Raw genomic sequence first — 7,332 nt, forward strand, 5'->3', positions numbered from 1 at the left:
TCTCCCCATCCCTGGCTTTGCAGCAATAATCACTGCCCTATACCTGTTTAGTTCCTCCCTATTGCCCTGTGTAGTACATTGCTTCACAGACACAATACACAGCTATATGATGATAAAAGGGGGGGAAAATACTTTCAAGTTCATGTCTTCTCCTAGCTTTGAAACAGTAATTACTTCCACAGTTTTTATCCTTTCTTCCTGTCAAGACAAACTTGCTATTCCAAGCTTCAGTGTAACATGACTCTAGGAGCAGCTCTCCAGAGAGGAGGGACAGCCCCCACTTATAGAGCAAAGAAGAATGACTAATAGGTGGGGAGGGTGGCAGCATCCAAGTCTAAAGCACAAACCACAGATTTGCTGGCCATGTGCTTTCTGCTTTTATCCTCAAAGGGGGAAAGCAATGGATTCAGACCAATATATTCCCTTCTTCCTTTCACCCCAATAAAGAATGTCATCCTATCTCCAAATGATAAGATCTGACATGTTCTCTGAAGAACATCTTTTTTCAGGCAGCCATCTGCATTAAAGCCATCTGTTAGCTTCTCTTGCTTATTAGTCATGTCCCTGAGAAACCAGTTGTAGTATCTGCTAATCCTTACAGGCCATGAAATATTATTGATCAGAAATGGCAAAGGATAACACTTAGTTGCAGATAGTCGCCATCCTTACAGTGCAGCATAAAGCATTGAAAATTTAATTTCTATCAGTATGGAAAGGCAAACAAGAACAGTCATCCTCAATGTGTGTGTGTGTGTGTGTGTGTGTGTGTGTGTGTGTGTGTGTGTTTCTGTCTCCTCACTTTTGTTTTGATTAGATGGTTGAAATTTAATCTTTCCTGTGCTTTGAAATGGATCAGAGTATCATTTCTGTCCTGATTTTTTTCTTTTTGCTTGCTTGTCATAATTGATGGGTATAAAGAGGTGATTATTAATCCACTCAATTTAATCCTAATCCTTTTACAAAGTTTAATCTAGGGGGAGTCTTGCAATTAGCACCATACATAGAGCACTGACTCATTTGTCAGACATCCTAGCATCTAGCCCTGTTCTTATAGTTACTGACCCTGACATTTGGGTAGTTTATTTAACATAATGTACTTTTTAAATATATAATGTAAAACTAATAATATCTTTCTAAAGCAACTAATAAAGTTGCTTTTAAAATATAAAATGAGTTAACATGTTTATTAATTAAGTCATTCTATTATTCACCCACCCATTTCTCTATCTAACCAACAATCCATCTTTCAAAAGATATTTATTACTAACACATGCCAGGGATAAAACAGCAACTAAAACAGACAAATCTGCCCTCATGAAGCTTAAGTTCTACTAGGGAACAATAAATGTTCTAAACAATTAAGCTATATAATATGTCAGATGACCATAAGTATTATGGAGAAAAATTAAGTAGGAAAGGGCCTGGGGAGTTATGATTTTAAATTAAGCAGGCAGGGAAGGCTTCACAGAGAAGGTGGTATTTAAGCAGACCCAAAGGAAGTGAGGGAGTAGGCCCTGCAAATATCTGGGGGCAAAGTGTTTTACCAAAGAAATAGTAGGTATAAATTCCTGAGGCAGCAATCCGCCTGCCATACTCAAGGAAAAGCCAAGAAACAGTGTGGCTGCAGTGTCTTGAGAAAGGACAGAGTAATAGAAAATAAGGTCAGAGAGAAAGTGGAGAACAGATGATGAATGTGGGGTCTTGCAGACCACTGGGAGGACTGGCTTTTATTCTGAATAAGATTGGGGAAGAGGAGTAACATGATTTGATTTAGGATTTGGATTCTGTGTTCCAGAAGAAGATGCATTGGGATGGGAAGGGCATGGAGGTAAAGGCAGAAGAAGAGAGACTCGTTAGGAGCCTATCATCCTGGGTCCGGTGGTTAGAAGTGATAAATTCTTATTTTTTTAAAGAAATGTTTTTATTGATTTCAGAGAGAGGGAGAGAGAGATAGAAACATCAATGATGAGAGAAAAGTATTGATTGGCTGCCTCCTGCATGCCCCCTACTGGAGATTGAGCCCACAACCCAGGTATGTACCCTGACCAGAAATTGATCATGACCTCCTCCTGGTTCATGGGTCGACACTCAACCATTTAGCCATACCAGCCAGGCAAATTCTGATATTTTGAGGGTAGAATCAGGTAGATTTGCTATTTAGAAAGGAAAGCAAAAGAGAGATTAAGGATGATTATTTCATCTGGCCTGAGGAATGTAAACAGTGGAATTGTCATATATGAGATGGTGGGATGGGACCAGTTGAAGGAGGAGCTGGTATGATGGGGAAAATGAGAAGGTGGGTGTTGAACTGCTGAATTTGATATGCATAGAAATCTTCCTCATTCATTGAACACATAACTAGGAACCACACCACACCGAGTTCTTGGGGTTGGGAAGGAAGTGATGGGCAGAGTTGACTGAATGGCTATCCCAGCTTTCAAGGTTCTTACTCCTGTAAAACAGTTAACTACAGCATGAAGACAGTTAACCACAGCAGGAGGCATAGTAGCTTAGACTGTAGGAACACAGTGTCATTTCTAATCAGAACTTTCCCTTGGGATAGAAATACTTAACTCTCTAAATGGTTCAAACTTTTAATCGCTTATTTGGCCTTCAAAGTAGGCACAATCAATATCACACCTCATCTGATTACAATCTCTTTCTTGGCACTATTAGAGATAAATCTGAAGAGACCTCTCTGACCCTGCACACACTTACAAGCCACACTTTGATGGGTATGTAATTATGTACCTATTTGAAAAAAGTCTCAAGTGAAATCAAATCCTCCTGTTGATATCTGACCTTCACCTTTTGCTCTATGTATTTTTTGTCTAGTATTGTTGCCTGAAGCTGGGAATTGTGCAGATTAAGGTATGTCTTTGCCAGAATGCTAACATAGATAAGAAGTCATCTTGCACTATGCATAATTATCAGTGATTTGATAAACATCCCAAGGGTTTTCAGATCAATGTCTTTCTAAGATCAGTTTTGAATGAAATTAAGGGGTAATCAAGAATAATTGTTGGAGTAATTTAAAATCAATGTCTAAGAATACATGAATACCTATAAGAATTAAAGTAATTGTGTTGGGGTAGTAGATTATAGGTATTTTTATTGTTCTCAATGTTTTTATTATTTAAAAATATATAGGAAAGAATCATTGCCATAGTTCTATATTGGATTGATGTACTGTGCTTGAATATTTGACCTTTAAAAGTATCTTTCTTTTGAACTACATTGCAAAGCTAGTGTACCATGTATTTTTACTATGCGCCATTTTCTCCTTGTGTGTTACTATGCACCCAGTTTGAGTGAGCTGACAATGAGAGTAAAGAATAGTAGTACCTTGTACCAACACAGATTACCATGACCTGCAGCCACTCATTTGGGCTTCTTTGAGTTCCCTACTCACCTGTTTCCTCTAGGGAGAGCCTTAGATGCACAGTGGAAGAAAGTATGGAGCCAGTCCTCAGAGAGATGAAAACAAACATAGCAGTTGGATTATATAGATTAGTGAGATTGGAATGCAGTAGAATATTTTTTTCATGTTGGAATAAAGGTTTGGCACACATTCTTTTTGATCAACAATTTCATTTCCTGGAACCTTCAGGAAGAGGATTAGGAGTAAAACTTGGGCAAGAGTGGGAATAAAAATGTATCTTTGTAGTTTTCTGGGGATCTGTCCTATGGATATGGGGTTTGGGATTTTAGGGAGTCTCTCTCTGTCTTTGTATAATGCGTAGGAGACAGCTTTGACTTTGTAAACTAAGCCCATGGTGAGACCCACTGAAGATAGAGAGATCATGGTCCTATCATGGTCCTGGCCACCAAAGACTGGCGCCAGGCTCAAAGAGAAGTCGTTGGAGTGAATAATTGTTGTTTGTTTTCATACAGTATCTCTTCTTTCTTTCCCATTAACAGCACCCACTTACTCTGAGGAACCAGTCCGCTTCCACTCAAATTGATTTTTCAAGAATTGGCAACAACAGACTGTTACCTCTCTGGCCTAGTGGGTGGGCCTGTGAACCAAACTTGTATAATCAGGCCTCTTCGCTGAAGTTTGGAGGGAGAGTTCTCTAGTTCCCCTTGGACTGTGAGCTGTAAAAATATGACTTCAAAGCTGACAGTTTCCTTCAAAATTTGGAGTATAGTTGAGAGCATGAAGTCAACAAAGACAGAAGCCAAGATGAGAAATGGGTAGAAGTAGAGTGGATTAGATGGGGAGAGAGTGTAAGCCAGAGACTGAGTATGCTTTACTTTGTTTAAATCCTATGTTTCTGGTGACACTGTTCATCCTTTTCCATGCTTTGGTTCTGTGATTTAGTCAATCACCTTAAAAAAACCTCTACAATTCTTTGAAATTTGTTTGTCTTATTTTCAGCCAAAAACAGATTAATATAGGGCAATGCATTCTTTCTTTTAGAAGTTCTAGTCCATGTTTCCAACAGAGGTAAGTGGGCAGGTGGGAGAGAGAGATTGTGCAACAGCTAGAGATTTTCTCTCTCTTTCTTTCTTCCTCCCTCCCCTCTCCCTCCCTCCCTCCCTCCCTCCCTTCCACTCTCTCTAAGAGTCAATGGGAAAATATCCTTGATGAGGATTAACAACCATAACAGGGCAAAGGTGGGTAAAGAGCCTCCACACCAGTAGAGGAGAAATGGCAATTAACTGAGTGTATCATATTTACTGGAATTAATAATAAATATTTAAAATATAGTGTTCAATTTCAGTGGAGATTTCATAAAATAAAAAACAGTTGGGAGAGGAAGAGAGCTAATGTTAAATCATGCCTATTATATCTTCAACACATACTAGACACTTTATATTCATTACTTAGTATTATGACCTAGCTTGAGGAAAACAAAACAGAACAAAACAAAAAATTATTGGCTCCCATAATTGACTAGGTCCAAGATTAGAACTGTTTTTTTGGAGGGACTTGATTCAGTGCTTAAGTGGGGTCATTGGGATCATTTCTGAGCCAAGATCATTGTGCTGCATAACGCCTGTTACATGGAAAACTGGGCAAGTGGCACTTCTTGGAGTTGTACATCTGCCTCCTGCTCTTTTTTCTTATACTTCCCTATTCTTAGGCTTACTTGGGGCACCCTGGAATTTGAGGTTCATATGAAACCAACACCCATGAAAATGTCTCTTTCTATGAGAATACAGACAAAAGTCTTAGAATTGAGTCTTATCAGTTCTATGCAATTGTGAAAATATTTAAAGATCATAGTTCCTTGGAGTCAGACCATGCTGACATTAAATCCTGGCTCTGCCATTTACTGGCTGTGTAACCTTAGGTGTGTCCTTGACTTTTCTGAACCCCAGAGATGGCCAGTACCATCCTGTTAAAATTTAGTGCCAGAAATTTGCTTTCAGAAAATGAACGTTATATAACTGATTTATTTACTATATTTTTTTAGGGATTCTAGATACAACATTTTGGTTCAGGAAGTACAATATACTTAACTCAAAAATCTTAGTGCCTTAACTCTTCTGCTTAATTCAGATGGATTCAACTTTTTCACCCTTAGGTTGTCTGAGATTTAGTTTTAGCAGTAGTTGGAAGATAATCTTATTGAAAGGGAAAGGTTATGGTCACCCAGATTTTGCCCAAGAGACTTCCTTCTGATGTTTTCAAGTAGAAAGAGGCTTTTACTAATTCATTCTATACATTTTCCCTTTCATTAAAATCCTGAAATGATTGTACAATTAGAACTCTCATGAATTGTTCTAACATTGATTTCTATTGTACACAAGTTTTATTTTTAAGGATCACTGTCTTTTTTTCCATTACTTTTTAACTTTCTAAAGCAGTGATTTTCAACAGGTGTGGTGCAAGAATTTTTGAAATATGCAATACTATTTAGTCAGGGCACTGACCTCTTTTCCCTTGGGCTGTCAAATAAAAAATGACAACAGCCAACACAACTATAGCCATCTGGTGTAAATAAATACAGGTTATACCTATTTTTTTGGACAGATCAAAAATATATTTTTTGGTGTGCCACAGAATTTTAGTAATTAGTTTATGTGTGCTATGAGATGAAAAAGGTTGAAAATCACTGTCTGAAGGGTATTTAAATAGTTACTATGTATTAAAAACTAGACTTATATTTGTTATCTGTGAAATTATACTCATGAAAGCTTAGTATCTCCTTGCTCCTTTAGCATCTTTAATCTTCTCCTCCTGCCCATAGACATATTTGCCTGTCCTAACCTGATCTAAGTGTCTGATGCTCACAGTCTGTCTGAGGAGTACCGTAATGTGTAGTAATACTCCTTTTGATACAATCACAAATAGATATTTAGCACAAACACATATGGTCTTGGAATTCACTTTTGGAAAATTAGAGGTAACTGAGACTTTGTCATCTTAGATTACTTTTGAACTGAGTTTGAGTTATGTGAACACATACTTGTCAACAAGGCTGAAATATCTTAAACACGCTGTGAAACTGAAAACTTGCAGAACATTTATGTAGTTCAGAGGTTAAAACATAGTTTCTGCCCACTAAGGCTTTGTAGTGTGTATCCCCATTCGGGAAACCAGTCTTATGAGCCTGGAAGATTATCTTTCATCGTCAGAAATTTCAGGTTCTTCAGATCCGATAATATAAAAGGAGGAGCTCTTCAGGCATCATCCCTCCCCTCTGATAGGGTTCTCCCTCACTTGCCATGTTTCACAACTTTGAAACCCTGCACATCCCTCTGTGGGAAACACAGCGGTTTCTTGCAAGAAACATCTGGAGCTTAAGGCTCAGAGGAGGCATGAAAATTGTCTCCAATTATTTGACAAGTTGTCAGATGAAGAGGGCCCCCAAGGACTGAACTGAAAGGAGGACCAGCGGATGGCAGATTTTACAGGGGGCCATATTTGGACTCAATTTAATGGGAAGCTTTCTAAAAATCGTAGCTATTCAACTAAAGAGAAGGTTTCCCTGAGGTGTTTGAATAAGGACCATTTTTTTTTTTTTAGGTAATAGAATAGGAGCAAGAGGTTTAACCTCATGTCCCAATTCCTAAGGAGATCTCAGAATGTCCTGAAAAACAAAAAGGGAGCCAAAATAATTTCTTGGTCCTATTATACACACTGACATTCTGAATTGTGAAGAAACTTGTTTATCCTGCCCCAGTCTCAGAACCACCTATACCAGTGGTTCTCAACCTTCCTAATGCCACGACCCTTTAATACAGTTCCTCATGTTGTGGTGACCCCCAATTTCATTGTTACAAATTGAACATAATTAAAGCATAGTGATTAATCACAAAAACAATATGTAATTATATATGTGTTTTCCGATGGTCTTAGGCGACCCCTGTGAAAGGGTC

The sequence above is a fragment of the Myotis brandtii genome, unplaced genomic scaffold, assembly GCF_000412655.1.
Source record: "Myotis brandtii unplaced genomic scaffold, ASM41265v1 scaffold230, whole genome shotgun sequence".
Classification (NCBI taxonomy): Eukaryota; Metazoa; Chordata; class Mammalia; order Chiroptera; family Vespertilionidae; genus Myotis; species Myotis brandtii.